Genomic DNA, 27,677 nt, shown 5'->3' with positions numbered 1-27,677 from the left:
GAAATCACAAGAGTCTTTGATCCCATGTTCCTTACATAAGTTATAATGGCCTGGATTTTGGGTGTAGTGTTCTGGGTGTCACATCTGGGAGGTTATGGGGAAGAAGGTTAATTGTCTCAGAACCTCCCAACCTGTAGAAGTGAACAGTTATAAACTGAGTAAAACTTGCAGCCAAATCTTAAGAAGGAGAAATAAAACACTCAGAGGGAAAAGTAAGGTATATATATATATGAAGGACTAGACAGAGACTAGAAAGATTCTTAACATTCAAAATTATCAAAACAAAGCCAAAATATGTTTAACCTACCTTTTATCTTCTTCCTTTCAATTGGACCAGGGACCTCAATGAAGAGCTAACACACTAGCCAGACCCAGTGGCGGACTAGGAGCTGATGGACAGTGTCACACCTCAATCCCACAAAGTTTGAAACACAGGTAAAAGGCAACCTACAAGAAAAGAATAAAAAAATATTATTACTCAGATCACTGCCCTTTTTCAGCAAGGTTTTTGCTGCCCAAAGTCAGAAATAGAGAAAGAAGTTTCTGTCCTTTCCTTGAAATATGAAGAATGCCCTTACAAGTCTCCAACTAAGCCTAAAGTTCTAGCCTGTTGGGCTACATATGCTGGCTTGAATCCCATCTTCTAGCACCAGCAACAAAGAAATCATTACACTTCAATGTAAGACATGTATGGGGCGTAATGAATTAGAAAGCCAGGCTCTAGAGTCAGGAAACCCTAGAGGAGTCATTTAAAACTTTGTTTGCTTCAGTTTTCTCATCTATGAAATTAACTGGAGAAGGAAATGTCAAACTTCTTCTATATCAAGAAAATCCCAAATGGAGTCACAAAGAGTTGAACACGACTGAACAACTAAGATATGAGTAAATGGCATCTTGTGTGTAAATAAAAAATTCACATAGCAGAAAGTACAGCAAAAGGAGATGAGAGTGGGATAGCCATGAATGGAATCAAATAAGAAAAGACAAAGTCGGCCTAAAAAGTTTAAGAAACAAAACAAGGAGGAAAAATCACTTTAGAACTATTTAAAGAAATATTTTTTTTTCCTTAAAAAAAGAGAAAATGGAATGAAAGGGAGGGATTAATGAAAGCAAAACATACAAAAAAGATGGAATTAGTACTTTCTACTCTAAGAAAATAATACTAAAGAGTAAAAGCATATTATGCAGAAACCACTTGCTATTAAAGAATTTAAATACCATTAAAACAAGACTTTTTAAAAAAATCTCTATACTATCAAAAACACTATTTGGAACAAATGGTTGCCTTAATGTTTTTAAAAATTAGAAGAAAATCAGTCTATAACTTCCAAAGACAAATTTCTCTTCATTCTCTTTTTCCCTGATGACAATTAATTTGAATTTGTAGAATAAGACTAAGTTTACAATCAAGAAAAAGCAAGTATGTCAATTCATGTCCCCTCTCAGTGAAAGGAAAGGGATCACACTGGATCTTCCTCAGAAACCAATGGAATTCTCCCATGATTCATTAAATAACAACTGTCCAACATGTTTGTTGTTTTCTTTAAGAAGCTACAGAGAAACTTACTCAGCCCCTTAGCCACCCAGAATTTTATACATTCACATTTATTGTAGGCCTACTAAAAACCAAGTCCAGATAGGGAAAGTACAACAGAGGAATAATAGGATTTAGATCTTGTCAAAGAATCTTGAACTATAATTTAGAGTACTCCCCAGGCTCCTAATCTTTTACAAATGTTTCTAACATTCAGACTTCCTGTTATCTCTAACCTTTCTTTAGAAGGTTGCCCAGGGCATTTTAATATAATTGGAGAGGAATAAAGACTAGTCTTTATTCTAAGTCTTTATAAAGACTTAGAAAGGTGGAGAGAAGACCTCAGTTTCACAAGCTCCCTTACAGGGCATAGCTATCATCCAAGATGTCATCAAAAAAATTTACAAAGACTCCACCTTAATCTCAAAACTAGATAACAAAATGTCCCTTTCAGATCATCAACCCCACCCATCCAAACCAAGGAACAATGCCTTAAGGTCATATAAAAGTAGAAGACACTCAAAAGTCAGTCTAGGTTTCTACTTCACTTTTTAATGACTGATAGATTTGGGGAAGGGAAATATTGAATATATTGAAACATATATATTCAATATGTTCAATATATACATATTGAGTATATGAAAAAAATATATGAGAAAATATTGAATATATGAATATATTTTCATTCTTAAAACCGAGTAATAGCCATTATAAGGTAGAACATCATAGAATTGTTCAACTTTTCCTCCCTTGCAATCTCAAAACCTAATTCCTCTGCCGCCAAAGAACTTAAATTCTAAAAGAAGTGCATGAGATGAGAGATAAAGAATGGCTGTAATTTCTAATGCAGGTTATATTCAAGCTACAGATCCAAAATACTTTTTTTTTTTTTTTTTTTTTTAATTGGAATGGGAAAGGGATGTTTCTTGTCTGAAGGTGGAGTTTAGGGTAGGAGTTAATGTTAGCATTATTGTCAAGAACAAATCAGCAAAACTCAAAAACTTAATGTCAGCAAAATGATAGAAAAGATCACCCTCCTCTTCTGGTTAGTTTTAATCTGACATAAAATGATGATCTACTTAAATTCTCCAAAACTTTGCAGATGAGTAAAATTAAGACTGAAAAAACTAGTCCCAAATTAAAGATCTACTTAATTTATGCTTTTCACTATAGGCCAGAATGTCTTTTTTGCTGTGAAAGTTATCAAGTGGAATATTTAAAAAGGGAATTGAGGGAAATCTCATTTCACATTTTAGTAGCTAATATCAGATACTTGAGATAATTTTAAAAAAGCATTTTTTCAAGGCTTTCTTTCCCAAAATGAGATTGCCATTTTATCCTTCATATAAAAAGGTCTGACCTTAGTTTAAGTCTCAGTATTGCCTAAAAAGTAAGTTGGATAAAGTTTATTGTTTCCTTTGAGCCTATTGATTTAAAGATTTAAAACTAAAATGTTACAAAATAGAGAGCCCCATGAAGAAACTGAAGACTATCTTCCCCTTTTTTCAAATGAAGGATAAATTTGGGAAGGGATAAAGGAATAAATAAATAAACTCCCTCTAAGGCTTCTCTTACATAGCAAGTCCAAAAAGGATAACTGGAAGAGCTGAGTCCTTGATATAAGTTAAAGCTAAGATAAAGACAACAGGGATGGTCCCTCCCCCTCCAACCAAGGATGTCCCCACCTAGAAAAGATAAGAGAACAATCATATGGAAGGCCAGAAAGAGAAGATTAAGGAGAGTGGTCCATCCAGACAGACCAGATAACCCTGAAAGATAACAGATAAAAAAGCTATGCAAAAATGAGATGCCCCAAACAAAAGGAGCTGGGAACAAACCCACTTCTGAGGAATCCCCAAGGACTAAGTTATAAAGTCTAATTGCTTTCTAGAGGCCCAAAGTTTAGAGTAGTTTTGTGCAGTCCCATACCTTGAATACTGCCAGAAGCCCTGACTTTTGAAAGACTTTCTAGTAGATTTAAGGATTTGGAACATACCATTTCATGGAACTTACAGACTAATTCAGAGAAGAGGAATTCAGATTTTAAAATGATCTCAATGCTTGAGTATTATAAGCTAAAGAAAATGGGTAAAAACATACTTCTTGCTAAGAGAAGACTGAGGACATAGGGAGTTTCCGAGGCAAGAAAGGAAATATTCGTAGCATTGCCTTGCAGAGCTTAGTGGAAATGGCTGCTAGTTTGTGAGCAGAAAGTCAGAAAAGATGAGTCCTTTATCTAATCCAATGTGGCAAAGCCTATGCTCTCCCTGGGCTTGTTAACAGGGGGCACAACAGCAACACTGTCCTAATAAGTACTGTCTTGCGTGTGCTCTGAAGGCTAAGACAGCTGTGATGATGGCTTAAGTTCCAGGAAGTTGATGTGTTTCTTGGCTTCAAGACCAGTCTATTCCTTGGACTGAAACGCAATCCATTAAAGCCACACCCACCAAACCCTCTCCCCTTCCTCCACCCCCCTCCTCTTTTAGGCTGGCATAGACAGGATAGTAAAGCAGATCTTCCAAATGACATGTAGGGCCTTTCACCAGATGAGCTAGTACTTCACAATCCCAGGCACGATGAGTTGGCTCTTTAGTCAATTCTGGCTCTGGGCCCAGTAGGAGAGGAGAGACTACTTGGAAAAGGATGGAAGATGCATCTATTCACAAAAGGGAAGAATGTCCATTTTGAAAGCAAGGAGGGAAGCACGCTGGCCACCACTGGTCTATACCACTATTGGTTCTCTTCTAGCTTTCTCCTAGGTTCTCAATGCAAGAACTCAAACAGCCCAGGTCCTCTTTATGATTTGGGATCCACAGATACATGTCTGCCCTTCCAGGGTACTCAGCGCCCAATCCTTAATGGCTCATATTTCAGCCTTCCTGGTTCATTACTATTTCCCATAATCCTTTGGTAGCTAGATAGCACAGTGTATAGATTGCTGGGCTTAGAGACAGGAAGACTCTGGCCTCATGTACTTAATAGCTTAGTGACCCTGGCAGATAACTTAACCCTATTTGCCTCAGTTTACTTATTTATAAAATGAACTGGAAAAGGAAATATCAAAACATTCTTGTCAAAAACTCCAAATGGAGCCTTGAAGAATTGATCACAGTAACAATGAAATCAGTGATTAAAAGATTTAGAGTACAACTCAAAACAAGTGAACAACATAATCTTTAGACTTGACTAGAAGAAAATTATATAGATCACATCAGGAAAGAGTTTTGGAATACTAAAGTTTGATGGAAAAGTAATCAAGAAAATAAGCATTGAATCTCAATTCTAAAAAGCTACTAAGCAAAAAAATCAAAAGGCATCCCAAAGTCTGTCCTTCCTGCTGGTTCCTAGTTACCTGAGAACTCTGCACAGAAGCTGAGCCATGCATTAAGAGTAGCTTTATGAGAAAAAAAATTGGACTATAAAAGGATGAGCAGAGAATCCACATGGACTTGATTCAATAAAGAAAAAGAAGGGCAGAGGGCAACATCAAAACCCAATGAAGCACGGAAGCCAAAAGCTAGAAAAATCAATGTAATAGGTACAGTAATTAGCCCAATACGCTTAAGTGCAAGTTACATAATTTTAATTCTCACCCTCTCAGCCCCCTCCCCCTCCATGAAGTCATGACTGCTGTCTTCTGGAAATAGATTTATATATAGTTGGCTATGACACCTCATCAGATTTGAAAAAAATGAAGCAATATGGAGGGTGGAACAGTAGTAGAAAAAATGAAATTGGGAAATGGCATCCAGAAAGAACAATGAGGAATAAAAAAGTTGGGAAAGTCAGGGAAGGCCTTTTAAAAGACATTTTCCTTTCTTTGAGGGGGGCAAAAACAAACAAACAAATTTTCTTTCATACTTCCACTTTTTCTATTCCCATATAGATTGGTATAAATGTCACTTCAATACTTCTTTGGATTAAGTATTTTAATATGAATATTCAAAGAATTGTAAACATTTGTGGGGTTGTTGTTGTTTTTTTTTTTTTTTTAAAGAAAAATGTAATTCAACGTAATTGGCAAAATTCTAAAAGGTGGATTATGATTCATACCATACATGAGTTAAAAAAAAAAAAAAAAAAAAGGATTACATTAAAATGTTTTAAAATCAGGGGCATTGCTGAAAATTTTTCTTCAGGGCATAAGACTTGACAGTTTTTCCATTATAAAAGGCTAGATAGATCTTAGGTTTTATTAGACCTAAGTCCTATGAACAAGTTATCAATTCTTAGTGTGATCTTTGGTTCTTAAAAAGCAAAGAAAATATTAAACCTATCTAAGGCTCATTTCCTCCTTCCTCAGGAACACAGACAACTCAGATATGAAATTTAGGCAGAGTCTGGCCTGCCTATACAGTTCTGTTCACAGGAACCAAAACCACTCTGGCTGGTTTTTTGTATGGATCTCCAGGAGCTGCCCTAGTCATGACCTTCACTACCCAACTGTCCTCCCAAGTCTGTGAGCAATTCTAAGCAAAATGGTATTAGCATACTTTGCTGTGAGCCACAGAACAACTCCTTAAGAGGGTGCTATAGAACAAGTCTCCAAACTTCTGCAAGACTTTGATTTTGGTAGGCTGGACACATAGAACTTTTACCCTTTCCCAGAAAGGTGCTGAACTTCTTTCTGCACATTCTGTTGATGCAAAAAGGGGGGAAAAAAGTATTCCCTTAAGATCGTCTTTTTACTAACATAATTCTTCAACTTAAAAAATGTCCAAGAATAGACTATGACCTATATAAAACACATGTCAGCTTTATGGGGAAAACACATACACAAAAAGTGAGAAATAAATAAATGTGGCTCTTAACAATTACTTTTTACATTTGGATGTACTTCCAAATGTAAAGCATCCCCAGAATACAAGATAGAACCATATGTTATTTCAGAACTCTACAAACTTGGGGACTTAAAAATAAAATGTCCTGGTGCAAAGAGATTTTACTAGTTTCTCCTACGCAATGGGCAGCTTCCTAAAAAAAAATTTTTAAGTTAATTAGAAAAATTCCTTTGTTATGCTTATTTTTATTGTCATATTATTCAGCTAGTGAGGTAGGTTTACTTAAGATTTTTGCCTAAATTTATACTCAAAAGTTATAGGATCATAGATTTAGAACTGGAAAAGGCCTTAGTTTAAAAAAAAAAAAAATTAGTATTTCTCTCTAACAAAACAAGTTCAGTCCTCCCATTCATTCTTCCTTCATATCCCTCTTTCTTGGAAGAAAGGAACTGAGAAAGGGCACTTATTGAGGAAGGCAGGAGACAGCTGCCACATGGCAGCCATTTGTTTAAGAAGCACCACAGGAAGAGATAGATAGCTCCCACTGCTTTTCAACTATCAAGGAGAACCTTTTCCCCTCAGTAACTGGTCTTTTCTTAGACTTCCCATTTACCTGGCCATTGCACCCTGCTGTCATCATCATCATCATCTGGAAACACCTGAATTTTCCCCTATCATTTCAATCGAAGGAGGCTGGTTTAGGAAAGGAGCAATGGGGTAAAAATTGTCACTTTTGAGGGAGAGGGGCATGCATAACCTGTGGAGGATGCTAGGAAATGATGAAACTTTCTCAGGCTAGGACTTCCAAGCTCTCTATTTGTAGAGGAAATGAAGTCAACAGGTATGTATTAGATTCAAATTGTAAAACATCCTCCTCCCTGCTGCTTCAGGCTCCTCCTGTCTGAACGTTTACTAAAGTACCCAAGAAGCTCTGTACCTCACAGTCACAATGTGAAGGTCAACAGAAATGAGCTAGTATATTTTAGGTATTATATTTCAAGTCAGAGGAATAAGTTTTACTTCAACAGCCATGTAGCCTTCAGACCTCTTCCTACAGCTCCATCACATAAACCAAAAATTAATCTTTTAATTATACAACTATTCTCATCAAAAGATCATTTCATGAAAATGGCAATCTCATTAAAAAGTGTTCACCACATCAGTTTTACAAAATTTGCATTTTCTTCACTGCAACCTGGCAAGGTAGGTAGGGCACATAATGTTTGTGCAGATGAGGAAACAGGGCCTAAATCACTTAAGTGGCTTACCCAAGATCACAGACCTGATTAAAAACTTGAATTCAGGGCTAAGAACTCTGGGCCCAAGGCAAGATTAATAAACACAATAGCTGTTGGCACCCTTTACAATGTGGTTTGTTATCACAGGAAATTAAAATTTGCTTAATGACAGAAAGGTAGATTATTGCACATCACTTGCTGCAGTGGACAATTTTTCTTTTGTGTCACTTTGCTGAATACAGAATCAGAAGAAATCTTTCCTCTAGATCTACTTGTGTCTTGATTTTTTCTGAACCTCAAAGAATCATAGATGTAATCCTGTTAGGGACTTTAGAACTCATTTTGCTGATAGGAAACGTAGACTCAAAAAGCAAAGTGATCAGAGGCAGAATCTGCTAGACCTTTTGATTCCAGGACCAGAGCTCTTTCTCACATTGTTACATCTATAAAAATAGGCTGCTATGAAGAGAGAGTAAAATATTGAACACAAATTTGTTGGAAAGCCTTAAAACTATATATATATAGGTCAGCTATGAGTTCCAATTCTCATAAGTATCCTCCTTTCCATTCCAAGTATAGAACCAGATTAATTTAAGTCCTGCGTAACTTTACGTTTTAGAAGCAAGGTTTTCCAGAGAATGTCCTGCTGGTTGCTATAAGAATCAGATAGTTAAGTGATTCTCAGCAGCTTCTCCACATAGAGGAGGAGTAGGAACTGCTCCTTCAACTGTATTGATACTTAGGTTATAGCTGAAAACAAAAAATGTCTTGCCTATATTTGCTAAAACTAGGCTCAAAGCGAGAGACATAAAGCATTCCCAAACAGAGGCAGGTGGCTTCTCAAGGAATGTGGGATTTCGGCCAAGTGTGCTCAAAGAACAAACCAAAGCATAAAGAATTAAAACTGTGCTTTAAGATTCTTAGCATCAGGGTGTGCACATATAGAATACAATGAGGTGGCAGGGTGTTAGTCAATGACACCTTCCCTTCTCAAATGGTCAAGTGCTAACTGTAAGTCACAGATTCACTAGGATTTACAACAATATGGAAAAAATAATCTAGGGCAGCTGGGTGGCACAGTGCATGGAGTCAAAGAGCTGAATTCAAATGCAGACTCACATACTTACTAGCTGGATAACTTAAGCAGGTCACTTCACTTTGTTTCTCTCTTTTCCTCATCTGTAAAATGAGCTTAAAAAAAAAAAAGGAAAAAAGCAAACCACTCCAGTATTTTTTACCAAGAAAATGCCAAATGCGATAATGAAGAGTCAGACACAACTGAAATAGCTCAACAAAAAGAAAAGGAAATACAAATCTATTATGTGACAGGAAAGTTAACAAATATGATTTCATTTGGTCCTTATAACCAGCCTTGGAGGGAGGTGCTATTATTGACTCAGATCAAACAGAGGTTTAAGACAGCTCCTGTCTTGAGATGGGGGATTTTAACTCCCTTTTTCCCAACTCAAGGCCTAGGTACTCTATCCACTGAATCACCAAAGTCTTTGAATTCTCTAGAGAATTCAAAGTTATGCTAATATATATATATATATATATATATATATATATATATATATATATATATATATATATATATATATATATATATATATTATAGTATACAAGTCAATTGACTATTATATACTGAAATGCATTCTGCTTTAGTCCCATCTAGGGCACATCTTTGAGAGGGAAGAGAGGGATAGAAATTGCTGAGGCAAGAGTTGGTGAAAACAAGTATAAAATTAAACTGATACAAAATAGCAGCAAATATTTGATGATTTTCTCAGAGTAAAGTGAGCAAGACAAAAAGCTGGAGGAGACTCCATCAGAATGGGTAACAAGTGGTCCAAGGCCCACCACTTTAATTCTGCCAACTGAGGAAAAAAAAAAAAAAGTTCCTTTCCACTGCCAATTATACCCTTATCATATAATAAGATTTAATACCAGAAATACACTCTAAAGGATGGAGTCACGTGAGGATTATCACACTCCTAAAGAAAACCAGAGGCACACACTCTCTTTTGGCTATGCTTTATGCATATACTTCACTCACTATAGTGTCTAATTGCTTCATTTTCTCTCTAATACAAAAAGCCTGTATTTTTCTCCTTCAGCATAAATGATAAAAACTATGCATTTGTTCAGTTATTCCGTTCAGCATTCATGATCCTTGGCTCAAGCACAGAAGTGGTGGTAATAATAAGAATCACTAACAAATAAGCCATATTGTTTATTATGTGCTAGGCTCCATATTAAGCACGTTACAATTATCTAATTTGATTATCACAACCACCCTATATAAAGTGGACTTTACACAAGAGGAAATTGAAGCCAAAAGAGATGAACAAATCTACTAAGTGTCTGAGACTGGATTTGAACTCAGGCCTTCCTGATTCCAGACCCAGGATGGAATCTAGTTGCCATGTGAAAATGGAAAAATCTTTAAATATGGGTTTCCCTTCTCAAAAAGACTTTGTAGGTACCTGCTCTGCCATCTACTTTCCAATCATAAAGAAAAGAAACAAATATGAATCTTCCCCTGTGCCTTTCCCTTAAACTATCTTATACCTGAAGGACAATTCAAATCTGCCACCAGAAATATACTCATGACTCACCATGGCCTTGAGACATCAAGAGGCATCTATCCTTAAAGCAGTGTATAAGAAAGTCCAAGCAAAAATACCAATAAACCATTTATGTAGCGGCAATGACTGCCTCAGATTGTTTAGAAATGTCAACTTCTTGTAGACAATTATCTCCATTGGCTACATACTAACATAAAAACCACAAGTTAAGTTATATTGTATTTTCACTTATTTGGTTATTTCACTTATTTTAATTAAATTTTATTCTGGTCTAGTCCCATCTTTTCTAGGTCAAATATTATATATTAACTATGAAAACCTCTGCAGAATGAGAAAAGATTTCTAAGTCCCAACTGATGGCCACGATCAAGCAACAGCCAACAGAAATAAAATTGTGCCATCAATTATCAATGTACAAACCCACTATCATAGGCTAGCTGTACTTAAAACAAAAACAAATTCATCCTCCCTCAGAACTAATGAATTTTAACTTCTTTCGATGTACTTAAGACTCATAGAATTATGGTATCTAACTCTCTCCTATCACTTGAAGCTACATTACAGAAAAGGACACATTGTTGTTCTGTGAGACCATCTACATTCCTTTTATCTTTTTTTAACAGTTTGCCACTCAAGAGATACATGGGGACCCCAGCGGCCAACAGTCTACCCTTTTATCTTTAGCTGACCATGCAACACCCTGAAGCTGACTGAGGGCTAGATTTCCTGCTGCTTGCCTACCGGGGCTATTCAACTTGTTTAAATATTACTTGCCCGAGAGCCTTGGACCAAAGCCCAATACCTACCCAGCATTCATTTCAATGTGTACTTTAAAGATCTCCAAAGTCCGAGGTACTATGCCCTGCTTCAACACTGGAAGGGCTTTTGATGCTTTAAGAAAGGTGACATTTTTCAGGTTCACCTACTTTTTGTTTTCCAAAAATACTATCATACAAATTATTAGGTGAAGTTTATAATGATTATTCTTAAGCTAATTCTGGAAAACCAACAGAATCCAGAAAAGGACTAGTTCTGTGTGATTTTAGGTGGTGATGTTTTAATTAACCTACACAAACATCTCTTTAAGGTGGCTCTGAAAACTGTCCACCTCCCTCAACATGGCCAAAAGCAGAGGCTTCCTTTCTGGTCGTTTCTAGGGCAGTAAACAGTAATAGCTGCCTTATGGATGTATTAAAAAAGCCCAAAGAGAAGTTTGTGCAGCATCAGTTGCCTCTACAGTAAATAGAACAGACATTAAATCCACCACACAGCAGCAGGCAAGGTATCTGACTGACTTTCTTTCAAAAGGTCACATGGTGTAGGAGATAGAATGCTGGACCTGGGAGTCAGGTGACCTCTGCTGAAATCCACCTCCGAGCAGTTCAGTTCCCTTATCTGTACAATAGTGATAATGCTACTTGAACAGGGGTGTTGTGAAGAAAGCTCTTTGCATAACTTAAAAGTACTTTATAAATCTGAATAGATTTTATTCCTATTTCTTCCTTACAAGCAGGCTTAATTAAAAATCTGAATATTTCCTACAGCATTACATATGGGCAGAAATCCGGGGAATAAGATATATATATTTTTTAAGCAAAGTGATTTTAAAACAATACTACAATTCATTTCCTTGGAACAAGGAACATTAAATGAAGAAGGAAAGAGATATTTCTCTTCTCAGTGAGCTTAAGCTCACTGTAAAATTAGGAGGTTGGACTGAATGACCTCTATAGTTCCCTCCCAGTTTGTCTAATGCAAGGGAAAGACAGCTAAAAGGGAAGAAGGAAAGAATAGGCACAGAGATGAAGGCTGATTAAAAAAATGGTGCAACATTAGCTATGAAAACAAGTTTATGGGCCAACAGCTTTACACTCCACCTTAGTTTCAGTACTAAGGAAATTTCAGAAGCTAGTCAAGGAAAAAAACTAAAAGACAAGGCCTCCTGGGAAGGGAAAACTCTTTTCTCACCCCTCAAGAGAAGACCTATTAAAATGGCAGATTATTTAAAGGCAATTTGGTTGAACTTTCCCAACATACATAATACCCCAAATCAAATTTTGGAGCAGCAAAGTCAATAAAAAGATTGTGCTCCCAAAGGGACCAAAAAAAGGAGAAAATTACCTATTTGGACAAAAACATTTATAAAAATTCTTTCTGTAGTGGTCAAAAATTAGAAATTGAGATATGTTCATCATTTGGAGAATGACTGAACTTAGCTAGAGGAAGAATGAAAAGGAAAATTTAGAACTCCAATTTCAAGACAAAAGGATGATAAAAATAAATAAATAATAAACTTGTTTGAAAAGAAGAGACCTTCTGTGCTTACAAGTCACTCCCTTGCCCAGGAGACCAGAAAAAAACCAGGAGATAGCTAACAGGTCTAACCCTACCAGCCAAACAGCAGCCTTTAGCATCCTCAAGTTAGAACAGGTTGTTCTTAAGGTTCTTACAGGTTGTACAGACAAAGAAAATAGAGGACTTTCGAAACAGCTGTATCCAAGGCACTCACACAAGGATGTTTTCGTGAATATACCTAAAGAAACTTTCCTGAGGCATCTCAGAGGTCCATTTTAATTTAGAAAAAAAAAGGAGTTTTTCTTCCTCTTCCCTTCCCCCCTTTCCTCACCCCCATCAACCCTGGCATAGGGCTGCAACACTGGTTTCAACACCTTGTCTATCCCATGATTAAAATTCTGGCACATAAAAAAGGTATAAAACTGTTTCCTAAAAATATGAAAAATTATCTAAAAAATAATCAGTGGACGTATCTAAAAATCACCTCAGTTATCAACTGACAGTTCAAAAGCAAAACAGAGAGTAGCCAGATAAAATAGAAAAGCTCAAATTTTCCCTTTTTAGTGGAGAGGGAGGCATCAGGAGTAATGAGGTAGAGGTTATTAAGATTTTTTTTTTCTAATAGAGCTATCCAAAATGAAATGAGATGCATTCCTAATAGTGGGCCCCTTTTTCCTGGTCACCTTCAAACAAAGATCAACTATTCAATAAACATCTATTAAGTACCTATTATGTGCCAAGCACCATTCTAAGAGCTAGAGATAAAAGATACTCCTCCTTAGCCTAATATCTAGTGGAGATAACATGTATAAATAAATTATAAGTTATATATGAAAACGTATGAGATGTGAAGCTTCAAGAAATGAATGAAAGACATGAAAATGGAGGCATCCAGCATAGGCCATAACAGCAAATCATTACTCTTCACTGTTATATAGTACTTTAAAGATAATAAAATATTTTCTTTACAAGAATAAAGCATTATTATTATTATTATTATTATTATTATTATTATTCATTTTATATAGATAAGAAAACTAAGGCTTAGGAGTTAAACCATTTGCCTAGCTAGGGATAGAGCCAGCAAATGTCTGAAGTGTCAGATGACTCAGTGGAATAATCCAGGTGACAAAGCAATTTAGGATTATTAATTTTAAGTATAAGGAAAATTGAGGATGAGAGGCAGGCACTTACACTGGAGTACAAAAAAGGAATTTCTGGTGGGATGAAAGAGATTTTTAAGGTGCAAGAGAGACTAATAGATGGAATAGTATGAAGGAGATGGATAAATGAGTTGCTTGGTATTAATACTGAATATATAAAAGCATGTTTTCATAATTAAATTCTGCATAGAAAATGTGTCAGAAAATGTGATGGGGGGAAAAACTTTTATAGACAACTTACGAAGTCACATACCCACAAAGGACTACAACTTTTAAGATTTTAAAGATAAACATCTTGATACAAAGTTTATTATAAAAATAAACTTAGCCAGCATTCAACAGGATAAAAAAATGGTAATTTAGGTGACCCTGACCTAGCTTGTTACTTATTCCAGTATGGCTGAACTTCAGGTTTCAGAACCCCAAGTCTTTCATTATTATTTAAAGTTTTAAAGGCCTGAGGCAAAAACAAAGATTGGGTGTGGTCTTGCCTGAAGGCATAGGGATGTATTTCTGGGATAATTAACTTCCTTCACTGTAATTTTTCATATAGTTATTCAGTCTTATGCAAAAGTTTCAAAGTACAAAGGAAAATAATGAACAAGTACCTTACATGAAGTTGTGCTTAAGCCATCTTGATCTCTTATCTTTGTCACTACCATCATATCCACCCTACCTGCCAAACACCAGAACCTATTTGACTATCTTAATAAAGATGGTAGCAGCATGGCTAGAAGTTCTTAGAAACAGGAAAGGCTAAGTCCAAGTCTTACTTTTGACTCTGGCTCTTTAAACCAAAGTAAATCATTTAACTTTCTCAGGGCCTCCATAATCTCTCTGGCAACTCTCTAAAAATTGGTTTCATATTAAGGGAAACTGGCATTTCCCTGAGATAGTCTGAGTTTGACCAAGGAGTCTTCCTTTTTCTTTTTGCCACCCAATTCTAAGAGAACCAAAGACAGGACAGTTTGTAGGACTATGGGACTGGGAACAAGCAAAAAAAAATATATATATATATTTAATTAATATTAATTTAATTAATAATGTGGTTTTGAGAGGTCAAGGAAGGAAACTGAAAGATCTCAATGTTCTTTAATTCATCTGCTATAGGTGAAGGCCATTAAAGGGGTATGATTAGGTGTTTAAGAAAGGGGAAAGGATGCTATGGCTGGATAGATGGGGCCAGATTACATGGTTTTAAGATTGTTGTAGACTGTATTCAATAGTTGACATAAATTTCCTCAACCAAAGAATTGATGGTGACTAGTATTAAGCTAACACTCAAATAGTACGAAAAACAATATGAAATTTAAAAGGACTATAAACTCCTAAGAATAATATTTTTAAATGCATAAAACACATGGGATGACTTCAAAGTTTCTAATTTAACATACATCTGTATTGTAATGGATTGTATATTTTTGATGCTACTGAATTTGAGGTGATATTCAGAAAATATTTTGAACACAGCTAAAAATTAGAAACTAGAATGACAGTAATAGGTCATGGTGTGGACACAGCTAGATGCTAGTGTTCTTTGAGGGGGAAAATAACTTGTTCCTCTGGGGCTACAAATAGAGAGATACACTGAAGTAAAAGAGATACATAGTTTAAGAGAAGGGAAGCAGTTTCAATTGATTCAGTTAAATTCAACATATATTGTGCTATTATTGGTAAGGGCCAATGTAGACAGTAAGGCTCTCAAAGAGCTCATATTCAACTTGGCCAGTTACATTTTATAGTATATAAGCATAATTAGAGAAAATTGAGGGGGCAGAAAAAAATAAAGATCAGGAAAAGATTTCTTAGGAAGTGACCCAGAACAGTTTTAAAAGATAAGGATTCAAATAAGCGGAAATGAAGGCCTGAAGAAGGCCTTGTGCAAATTTCTAGCAAGGGTGTAAAGACTTAGAATAATAATTTAAGTACATAAAATAAAATACATGGGATTACAAAGTAAACTAAGATAGTTGTCAAAATATATAAATTTTTAAACACTTAAATTCATAACCTTCAACATTAAGAATCGAGTCAAGAAAAGAATAAAAGGTTCTCTGGCACAGTGTTATCAATTAGAAACAGTTCATTATATCCATACTGTTCATTAGGATCCCTGAACTCTGTTAGAAAACCAGAGGTTATCATCATCTATGTTTTGTGGCATTGTTATTTTTGTTTGTAACATTTTAACTTGGTTTGGGCAGCACTATGAAGTGTTACAGGCCACATATACGATTATCCTACTCTAGCAAGAGGAGAAACTAAATAAGAATACAGTTTTGAAAAAGAATAATATTTATAATGTAACTAAAGATAATCTTTTGGAATGTGGTTTAGTTAGAATGGGTATACCTCATAAAGAGTAAGTATATCCCCTGGCTTACTCTCACCTTGTTAGAATTTAATGACCATTTTTATTTTATTTTTATTATTATTATAGCTTTTTATTGACAAAATGTATGCATGAGTAATTTTTCAACATTGACCCTTGCAATTTTTCCCCTTATTCCCTCCATCCCCTCCCCTAAATGGTAGACAACCCCATATATGTTAAACATGTTAAAGTATATGTTAAATACAATATGTATGTGTACATATTTATACAGTTATCTTGTTGCACAAGAAAAACTGGAATTAGAAAGAAGGTAAAAATAACTTGGGAAGAAAAAACTAAAAATGCAAGCAAAGAACAATAGAAAGAGTGCAAATGCTATGTTGTGGTAATGACCATTTTTAAGCAAATGATTCATAAATATATCCAGCCCTATCTACTCCTCTACATTTTGAATTTAATGTTCCAAAGAAAACTCTTTGTCCCCCAAATGCAAACATCCTTGTCTTGAAGTTACCATCCTTTTAACTCCACAGGTAAGTAATTTCAACATAATCCTCCACTGCTGTGTGCCTCACATTACATATCCATCAGATGATAAATCCTGGTTTGTTTTTTTTTACATCTACATATGAGTTCCTTTCTTCACAACCACACAACCTTATTTCAGGACCCCAGTCATAATTCTTTAATATTAAGATCTTCTCCTTAAGAATTTCAGAAAGGCCTGGAGAGACTTACATGAAGTGATGATGAGTGAAATGAGCAGAACCAGGAGATCATTATACACAGAGATAATAAGATTATATGATGATCAATTCTGATGGACGTGGTGGCTCTCTTCAACAATGAGCTGATTCTATCTAGTTCCACTTGTTCAGTGATGAAGAGAGCCATCTACACCCAGAGAGAACACCATGGGAACTGAGTGTGGATCACAACATAGATTCTCACTCTTTCTGTTGTGATTGTCTTGCATTTTATTTTCTTTCTCAGTTTTTTTTCTTCCTTCTTGATCTGATTTTTCTATTTTGCAGTAAGATAACTGTACAAATACATGTATACATATATTGGATTTAACACATATTTGAACATATTTAACATGTATTGGACTACCTGCCATCTTGGGGAGGGGAAAATTTGGAACAGAAGGCTTTGCAAGGGTCAGTGTTGAAAAATTACCCATGCATATGTTTTGTAAATAAAAAGCTTTAATTAATAAAAATTTAAAAAAAAAAAAAAAAAGATCTTCTCCTTCTCCTTCTCGCCAAGCCTCTCTGCTTTTCCTCACCGAGCGATGTCATCTATATCATTCTCATACATATATTACTCTGCTTTCCACATCCTACTTAGTACCACCTTCTCAGTTAGCTACACACATCCTATCTTCCTATTCCTGGTATGTATTTTCTTCTCACTTCTAGCTTCACAGAATACCTCACACCTCAAGAAGCAGGAAAACTCCATACAAAGCCTAAAGCCAATTCTTCCCACTACTGATAGCTTTCACAACCTCGTATTTACTTTAACTATATATTTAGTCCTACATAGAATCTTCCCAAAAGAAGAATAAGGATCATATCATTCAGTCAATTATGATATGCCAAACAGTATGCTGTGTCCCCAGTACCCAGTTTAATAAATGTTTGCTGACTGGGTAGGCAATGTAAGTAACAGGACAGAGTTAATATACCTAGTTTCAATTAGATGAAGAGATACTGGGGAAAACAACATCAATTAAAGGTTAGCAATACATTTATCACTTTTCCTCTCAGAGATTCCTGACTGACATATCTAATATCAGCCACCTTTCCAATTCAGGGAACTAAGTCCCGCTGAATTTACAAACAATTATAGCACTTTCTTCCAGATTTAGCAGGTCAAAGTAAATATGCATTGAGGAGGCAATTTGATTCAATTAATGTATTAAGTTGCTCTTTTAAGGTCACATCTTCATTTTCTTTTTAAGACTTGCCTCAAAATATATTTCATGTATCTACTAGTGTACCTAAGCAAATTTAAATCATATAAAGTAAATAAGATGGGAAGTAGGAAAATAAGATTAGACAGCTAACTAATCAAACAGGCTATATCCCCTTTTTCCATTTTCTTTAAACCTGACTACAAACTAGTGCCTAGTGCAAGTATTACTATCTGAAATGAGAATGGTAACAACAAAAATAAATAGTTCTGTGTATACACTTTAGCTGGCTCTGGTTTGCAGGAAATGAAAATAAAAATTTCATCAATTCATACTTTTCTGGAATGAAATGTTAAGTTCAGAGCTATACAAAGCTTAACAGCTGTTCCCAACTAACAAGAAAACTAAAAGGGCTGATGCTATCTTTATCCTCTACCTCCTAAACCTAAAGTCAGAGCTGGTACTATCCAGGGCATAACTGCCAAAAAGCTGTCTCAATTCTCTAGCCTACTGCGCACAGGAGACAAAGGAGCAGATGCATGGAGCCAGCAAAATGGAACTAAACAACAACAAATAAAACCCACCTAAAAGATCAAAAAAGAAAAAAAAAATTAAAAACGCAAAGTTTTTCAAAGGATTCAAGGAACTAAAATGATTTTGAAAAGTACTTCTGTTTGTCTATTTACCTATTTTAAGAAGTTAAAAAGATCACAAAAGTATTCCTTGTCTCTCCATCTGCAATTAGCTTCTTTGTCTGAATTTTGTAATTTTAAAAAGGTAAAGAATCAAGACAGTAATAGTAGTGTATTATTTATTATTTTTCATAAGCATAAATTGTATGTTCCCATTTAAATGGGAAGGGTTTTTTAGTTGAAATGAACTCCTTGCTTCTGAAAACCACCTCCCATTATCTCTTTATTCATCCCACATCTTTTACTATTCATCAACAGTACAATTATTGTATGTTTTTAACAGCAACTGCTTCATGATCATGCATGCATCCAATGCAAATATTCTGTCATTAGCCCACTATATATCCATAAACCAACAAATAAAGCTGCTAAGTGTATGCTCCATCTGTAAATGTAAACTGAAATGGACCTAGCTCCCAAAAAACAGTCTAATATTTTTTAAAGGACTGACAATTACTCGTAAACCTGGTGAATTACAATGCTATGCTAAGATAAAAGTTTGTGTCTTCAGTATTGCATATGAGAAAACCAGTTCTCTTTAAGCCCTTTTCCTTAAGTTGGACATACAGTAAAATTCCCCGGTTGGAACAGTTAATTTTGTATTCCTTGGCTCCTAATTCTTCCTTACCCCAAAACCCTCTCTGTGAGTCATCTTGGAGCCTGAGTGAAAAAATGGGTGGCTGAGGTGCAAACCTCATCTCTACTAAACTGCTGGAGAAAATAACTCAATTGTGGAAGGCTAGTGCCAGCCAGGAGCCTGGGAAATCTCTTGAATTCCTTTTATTTCACAGAAGAAAGCTGAACTCTCACTCCAAGCTCTCTTCCACCACATACTGTAACAGATGTGGGAACCATGCTCAAAAGAAAGATGCAACAACTAGAAAGAATTATGCCTCACTTTCAGTCTTCTCTAGAACAGTTGTCTTGCCATTTAGTATCTTAAGTTTTACTGAAAACAAAAATTCTTCACTATGAAGTGATGATTCTTCAGCAATTATTCACACCAAGATGAAATACATAAATACAAATTTATATATATGAGGGATAGATTGTAAACACCCAACACTTTCAAGGTAAATGAAGTCAAGCACATCATCTGCTCATCCAGGGATTCCAAATGAAGCTAAAATCCAGCCTTGTGTAGGACAGCCAGATGGCAGTTACAGCTTAGAGTAGGACTGTGATATAGACTGCTTTTTATTTGTTTTGTCAAAGGTTCCTCTCCAAAATTGGAAAAAGGGTTAGATTTGTTTTAGTTTTTCCCTTGGTAATGAAATAAAAGACAAAGCAGGAAAAAAAATTAGCAAGATCTATTCCTGCTAAAAGATCACTTTCACCCTAAAAAAAAAAAAAAAAAAAATGCTATGCTTTACTATCCAAATAACTTGCTGTCAAAGATAGTACCAAGCCAGAGTGTGAAAGCAAAAAACCTGACAAACCCTATTCTCCCTCCACTGGAGAAGAGAAGGGGATATGGACATCAACTTCTTTTTTCCTCTTAAAAAAATAGCCATACATTAATAAATAAAACCTAAAGTCAACTCCACATTTTTTTTTTTTGTTTGTTTTTGCTGAGGCAATTGGGGTTAAGTGACTTGCCCAAGGTCACACAGCTAGGAAGTGTTAAGTGTCTGAGGCCAGATCTGAACTCAGGTCCTTCTGACTTCAGGGCTGGTTCTCTATCCGCTGCACTATCTAGCTGCCCCCCAACTCTACATTTTGATTAGGAACTTGCAGCAATCTTCTGCATGGTGATTGATGAGCCCATGCAACAAGAATGGAAGGAAGGAAGGCTCTGTGGATGAATATATTCGGGGATCTACTGGTTTTCTGGGGAGTGGAGTTGGGGAGAAGAGTTGGAGTTCTTTCTATCTTGTTCCATCCACATTCAAGATTTCCATTTCCCTATTTATATGTGTACAGGTTTTAAAGTGCCTCCTGAGGAAGAAGGCTTAAAGTGCTCAAGCACCCCTCATCTCTTGACTGAGTTCTATGGGAGAGATGAGAGATGAGCTGACAGAACCCTGCTTTATTACAAGTTCAAGTTTACAATTCTCTGAACTGCCAGGTGTGTCACATTCCATCATCTTTGGTGCTTCTACTATGTGGCAAAGAAAGGCAAACAATGAAATAACATAGCTTTAAAAAAATAGTGGAATATCAATCTTCTCCATTTTTCTTCCTCCAAAAAAAAAAAAAAAAAAAAAAAAAAAAAAAACACACAAGGCATCTTCCACCTTTTACATTCTCTTCAACAGTCAGGATGAAGACTTAAGATCATTATTATTTTTTGTTGTTGTTCATGAGACAGAACACGTTAAAAATATTAAGCCCCTTGAAAAATAAAAGACAAACTTTAAATAATCTCTGAATGAATGAATCCACAAGACCCATTCCCTATCCCTGTCAAATAAAGATCCACATTCAAGGAATATATATTATCCTTCAATACCCTATCTGGATGGGCCTACTTGCAGTTAGTTCTTTGTGAAATTAACTCCCTCTGTAGAATCTGTAGAAATCGGCTACAGGAAAGGCTTTTTTCCTGATCTCTCCTATTTAGGGCTCTTTACTTTCCAAATTAACTTGTATTTACTTAGCTCTGAAAATGCTGTATTTTGTATGTACAAATTTGATTAGCTTACTACCATTGTTCCAGTTTGGGAAACAATAATATGAAAAAAGAGACTCAAACCATTCCAAGATCCCCAAAGACTCCCAAGTGCTACTGTGCTTTATATAACTAATACCTGCTTTGCTCCCTCAGTTATGCCCAAAGCCTTTTATGGTTTAGGTCTCTTTTTGCACGTTGCTACAGACTGTCCACCTGGCAGTCATTTATTTTCAAGGGCTAAAAAGAAAGTTACAAAACAACGGCTCAGTTCTCTATCTACAGCCAAGCCTTTAACTATCTATAAGCTCTCTTCTCTCTTTCCTCCCTCCCACAAGTTTGCCGAGAGAAACCTCAAGTCTCCATATGTTTGTTGTAATATAGAACAGTCTCCTCTGTATCATTGTGGTTCAATCTTTTAGGCATCATGGATATCTGCAACTCCCTTAACCTCCACCAACATGCAACCTAAACAAATCTTAGGTGATTTGTGTGTCTTGTTCTTCCTTGTTCTGTAAAACAAATATATACGCATGCTCAGCCCTAATTCTTTATCAAAGGCACTCCAAAAGCAACACATCCTTCTTTGAGTCTTCTCCATTTCAGCTCCCTCTCAGGACACAGGCAGCCAGTCCTTACCATTCCCAAGAGGCTAGTACAGGGATCATATGACTGCTATAATCCTCCAATAAAAACAGTCATTGTCAATGTTTTCCTTGAAATCCTGGCTGAAACTAACAATCAAATAACATTTTCAATTCTCATCAACCTCAAATGCTACCATCTTCTTTCCCTTTTCCTCTTCATCTTATTCCTTTCCTTTTTCTCTAGTACCAATTAAAAAAAATTCTTAAAGACCAACAGCAATAATACCAAGGAGAAAAACAAAAATATGATCATAAAAATGCAGCTAATCTATACTATTCTTGTTAAATGGAAGGCCTAGTTCCAAAATGAATCAATCAATTTAAGTTACTTTAACTAACTAAAGTTAGCCTCTTCCCTCTCCTCCCCACCTCTTTCCTCCCCAACCTGGCTTTCAATAAAGCAGATAAGCTCACTGCACCCTTGATGCAGGGAGGCTGAACTCAGGGCTGCCAGCAGCTGTTCAAACCCATGTAGGAGTCCTTCCCACTCCAGCCCCCCCAACTTGTGCCAACCTCTGACAGTTGTCCTTGTGACTATCTACCTATACAGCAGATGTTGTAACAGCAACTTAAACTGAGCTGCAATAAAAATAAACTCCAGGTCACTTCTACAGGTTATTAAATGTAACTGTAGCACAAAACTGAATTAAAGTATTTACAAATTACTCTTCTATACTCTCACATCCCATAAACAATTTCCTTCTCCCTCTCCCTCCCTCCCCCAAAACTTTTCAGGATGCTTTTCACTAGCCTCACAGACAAATAAGAAACCAACTGTTTCACAAATGCCATTACCCAATTTTATTTTAATAAATTACCAACCAGGTAGAAAACAAACTCGGATTTCAGTTTACAAACTCCCAATCTCTGAAGGCATTCCGTGAATTTCAAAATTTCCAAGGGGACTATTTCCAAAAGAGGGTCATTTGACTTCAAAAAGAAGTCCTACTTGATTTGGGGGAAATTAAAAATTTTAAGTTAACTTATCTGTAAGAAGGTTATATCATAGCACATGTACATAAACAATTTATTCAGTGATGAATTATACACTTGGGAAAATTAAAATTCTTAAATAGGCAACACTTTAAAAAGCGGATAGTTAGAATGAATGTGGATGTCAATCAGCACAGAAAGAGCCTAGAAACCCATATTCTGGTTCTGGGCCTAACATTTACTAATTATAACACCTAATATAAATGATAATGAAAATAACCATAAAATGGCAACACTACTTGCATTCTATTACCTAATCTTCAGACTGTATTGGGATTTGCCTGTTTCACTGCTCTTTCTACTATACAAACTATGCGCAATTATCATTGGGTTTCATTTTTACAACTTGGACCAAGTAATGGCCCATTTGGCACTTGTATTAAAAACCAAGCACTCAGGATTTAGGAATGTTTTACCTGTCATTTTAATAGTCCCCTCTTTGTGTTTTCAGAAGTGGAATTTCTATAATAATGTCCAATGATGTGGACCTCTCAAAAGATAGATTTGGCATTAAGTTACTACATCAGTTTCTATAAAATGGGTGCTACTCCTAGGAATAACTTGGTTTTACCAACCAAGAGAAAAACATCCAGTGTACTCTGTTGAGACCACAGTTAATCTTAAATACTATATTTTTTCTGGTTACCATATTTGTGAAAGGACACAAACAAGAAGAATATCCATAGAATGGAAACCAAAATAAATAGTAAGGTCAAGAGATTGTTTTCGATGATGATTCTTTGAAGAAATTAAATTCAAATCCAATCACAGACACAGGTGACTTTGGAGGCTTAACTTTCGGTTGTCTCAGTGTTTTCATCTGTAAAATGGGAATGTTAGCATCTGCTTCCAGGAAAGGTTGTGAAGATCAAATAAATTAATATTTGTGAAGTGTTTAGTGCTGTGTCTGATACATAGTAAGGGTTATATAAATGCCAGCTATAATCACTATTTAGTGTACAGAAGAGAAAGCTGGGGAAGGGGGGATAATATAATAGCTATCTTCAAGCATTAGATGGGCTATCACAGGTTAGAGGAATTAGAAATTCTATTGTATTTAATCTCAAAGGACAAAATTAGAAGCAATAGGAATTTGTAGAGGCACAGATTCCGCTCGATATGTGCAAAAATTTTCTGATAATTAGAAATATCAAAAAGTAACATGAGCTGCCTCAAAAGTTCTAAATATACTTTGTTCACTATAGGTTTTCAAGAAAATACTGAATGACTACTAGGCAGAGTAGGGAGAAGCAGAGACGTAGAAGAGTTCAATACATTAATATATAAAGAAGTAGATGGTTTCCAATATTCCCTACAACTTTTTGTAAGATTTCAGTGAGTTCTCCCAACAAACATTAGAGCCATAGCAATCAGGAAATAAGCATGTCTTTAAATGGTTTACCTAGGCTAAGTCCCAATGGTTGAAGAGAGAAGCTAATTTATCCAGAGACCATACCTGACAATATTGGACTGGTTTCTCCCCTGCTACCAATAATTCCCAGCATGCTTAGTTCTCTGAAGTGTGCATTATGAACATTGGAGTAAGACAATGAAAAAAAAAATGAAAAAGTCCCCTCCCTTTTCTGGCATTTGTTGGCTTAATGTTTACTGTTGAAATTCCCTACAAGCAAGGACCAGGTCACACATATTCTCTACACAATTTGCAAAGTACCTAATTGTATTCCACCCATAGTATTAAATATCTTATATTTTTAATTCCTCAAGTTTAAAAAATCCAGTCCATTAAATAGTCATTCTCTTTTGTTTAATTTGTTCTAAATACTAATAAATGGTTGAAGACTACAGACAAACAACCTTCAAACTTGTTAATGAATAACTCCCTTTGGCTTACATAAATAAGGGGAAATAAACTACTTCCTAGAATTTCTGTTCTAGTATATTCCTCAAGGAAGTATAAACTGTACACTTTATTCAGGCTCCATTATTACCACCAACATTCCTGGCCTGGCTCTCCTCCTACCCTTCTTTGGCCCAGGGAGGTTCTTAAAGCTTTAGTTTCTTGATTAGTGAAATAAGGTTCCTTTAAACTGTAAAAAGCTTCTGATCCTATAAATGGCTTGAAAAACACTGCAATACAGCACTACTTGTGTTTATTGGGCACTGGATAATGGGGAATTCTGCATAAATATTCACTAAATAGCTGAACTTCAATTTAATGACTTGGGGTGATCATCTTTCTAAAACATATTTTACTCTTTTTTTAAAAGAGAGTTAAGGGGGGCAGCTAGGTGGCGCAGTGGATAGAGCACCAGCCTTGAATTCAGGAGGACCTGAGTTCAAATGTGATCTCAGACACTTAACACTTCCTAGCTGTGTGACCCTGGGCAAGTCACTTAACCCCAGCCTCAGGAAAATAAATAAATAAATGAAGAGAGTTAAGATGGGTTCCTTGATGATACAGTTATCCTTATGAGCATCAACTATTATTCAAGTATCACTGGAGAGTGTAGCAGGCTTTCACATAATGCCATATATAATATATGAAGTAGATATGAATTCAAATGTCTGCGGTACTGACTCTTACTGAGGTATGTAGAGATACTACATTCATGTTCTCTCTACAGTCATCATTCTTTTTTAATATCAATGTAGTTAATTGACTCTGACAACAATATTATTTTGCCTTTCCCAACCTTGCTTTTCATCTGCTATAACCAGGGAAACCTATAGACCATAGCCATTGAAATGGTACAGAAAGTACTAATATGTGGGTTCTAAGTGGAACCAAGGGGATTCTTTGGGGATAAAATTCAGAAGCTTACTATACAGGCTCTGTTCTAGCTACTGTGGCTGCTGAGAGACATTTACTTCCTCTGGATTTCAGCTGTGTTCCAGATGGCAGAGATTGTCTGATAAATCAGGATAAGTGAGATATTAATGTAATTATTTTGGGCCAGCAGGGTACTAGCTAATAAATTATTGTTGCCAATCCTAGTTGATACTTAAAAGCTGTGTGACCTTGACACCTCTCTAAGCTTAAAATTTCTTCAACTAAAAAATGGGAGTATAACTATGTATACTATTCATCTCAGAGTTCTGTAGTAGAAAAAGCACTGTAAGTCTAAGTGCTATATGACTGGGAACCATTATTATAATGTTATTATCCTAAATGAAATTATATCTCCTCAAAAGACGCTTGATTTACATTCAAGAGTATCTTACTATACATTCAATGATATCTTCTTACTCATTCTGAAAGACCTTGAAACTACCAAAATAATCTACACCCAAGTCTTATGAATTACCAATTGATTTTCCCTGTTTCACTACAGTTCTGGTAAGTATCTGTTAAATCTTTAACAGCAGCAATAAGTAAAAGAACCAATTATATAAAGTTGTCTTTAAAAAAAAAAAAATGCACAGAAAATCGTTGTATTTTAATAGTGTTCTCCTCCAGCATTAGTAACTCCTCAAACAAAGAGGCCTGATCAGGGCAGACAGAGATGGGCTTATCAGCTTAGGAAAAGGAATGGATGGTCCAATTAACTGTCATACAGTCAGATATAATTCATTCTGATTAGGCCAATGAGAGAAGACAAGTTAGGAAATGTTGGACCTGTCCCTTTACATAATACCCAAACATCTCCGGTAGCAAGCTAACAATCTTTTTTTTTCTAAACCAAATTATACATCTTTAAATGGTTTTGAGCTGAAAATGCAGTCAATATCCATTTAAAGAGAAAGAAAACCACAAAGGTTCCTTATCAAGAGCCTTACAGCACACCACTGCCCAAAGACACTCCCTCAAATATCTCCGGGACAGAGAAAACTTGCTTTGTGCCTTTCTTCTTGTTCCTATCTTTCCTCTCTATTCCCTCCGCCAATCCAGTCTTGCCAACAGGTGGAAAATCATTGACATCAGTTCTCTTAAGAGCCATTTCACTTTGCCCTCACAATCCAAAGGTAAATGTAGCACTGGGAGAAATTCTCTGCTTCCCCCAACCCCAGTCTCAAGACTCTGTAGCCAACAATTCACTCTCATCCAACTAAAAGAGGCTTTTTAAAAAGGCCAAATTCTAGAGCTCATTCAAGTAAAAAATGATGTGAAAGTCACTAAAAATGGTAAAATCTTTATTCAGAAAGAGATAGAACAGAGAATCCATGAGTTTCATCCACATGTAAACAAGAAAACTCTTCAGTATTCACGCCACCAGACTTAAAACAGTGGGATCAAAAACACATTGTCTCACACAGTATGAAGCTGGAATGGAAAGAAAAAAAGGAGAAAAAGAAAACGTTTCCCTGAAGAAGAAATCTCTGAAACCTTACAGACTATTCATGCTATACACAGACAGCCTAAATCAGAGGGCTCTTCCAGGCCAAGGAATCTGTACGTTACAATAGATAGCCTGCAATGCATGTTATATGGGGAACACAAACATTACTATATATGGTATGTTTACTGAATGATTACACACAAACAAGTTTCCTAAGAAATGATCTATTCAGTCTTTAGAGGACTCGTTTCTGAATGGCTGAATTGGTCCTCATGAATGGTTTCTATTTGCCAATATCCAAATGGCTATGGATACTTCAAGAAAATGCCATTGGACATTTCAATATTCTGAGTGACTCATGCGACCTTCCAGTTCATCAACAGGAAGACTTGCTTCCAAGCCCAAACTTCTCTCCCTACTTTTTCCCATAGTGGCCATTCACATGGAAGTCCCATAGAGGGCACGAATGTACAGCTAAGAAGATAATAGCTGAATATTGCCTATTTCACATGAATGCAGAACACGGACCATTGGTTTCTTAACTGGTGCATGTTAGAGTAATACAGCTATTCCACATTCAAATTCTTCATCTCCATAGTTCAATTTCTTAAAAGGAAAAAAAATCATGAGGGAAAGCAAAGAGA

General features: G+C 35.8%; 1 protein-coding gene across 1 annotated transcript in view; it reads right to left on the bottom strand.

Moving 5' to 3' along the window:
- RREB1 (ras responsive element binding protein 1) overlaps positions 1 to 27,677 on the bottom strand; it is a 138,331-nt gene that overhangs the window by 77,844 nt on the left and 32,810 nt on the right. The window contains 1 exon segment of the mRNA XM_074271026.1: positions 308 to 447. The gene's annotated coding sequence lies outside the window, so the exon portion shown is untranslated.

Source organism: Sminthopsis crassicaudata, chromosome 1 (assembly GCF_048593235.1).
Source record: "Sminthopsis crassicaudata isolate SCR6 chromosome 1, ASM4859323v1, whole genome shotgun sequence".
In the NCBI taxonomy this organism is placed as follows: Eukaryota; Metazoa; Chordata; class Mammalia; order Dasyuromorphia; family Dasyuridae; genus Sminthopsis; species Sminthopsis crassicaudata.
This window is presented reverse-complemented; position numbering and strand designations above follow the sequence as displayed.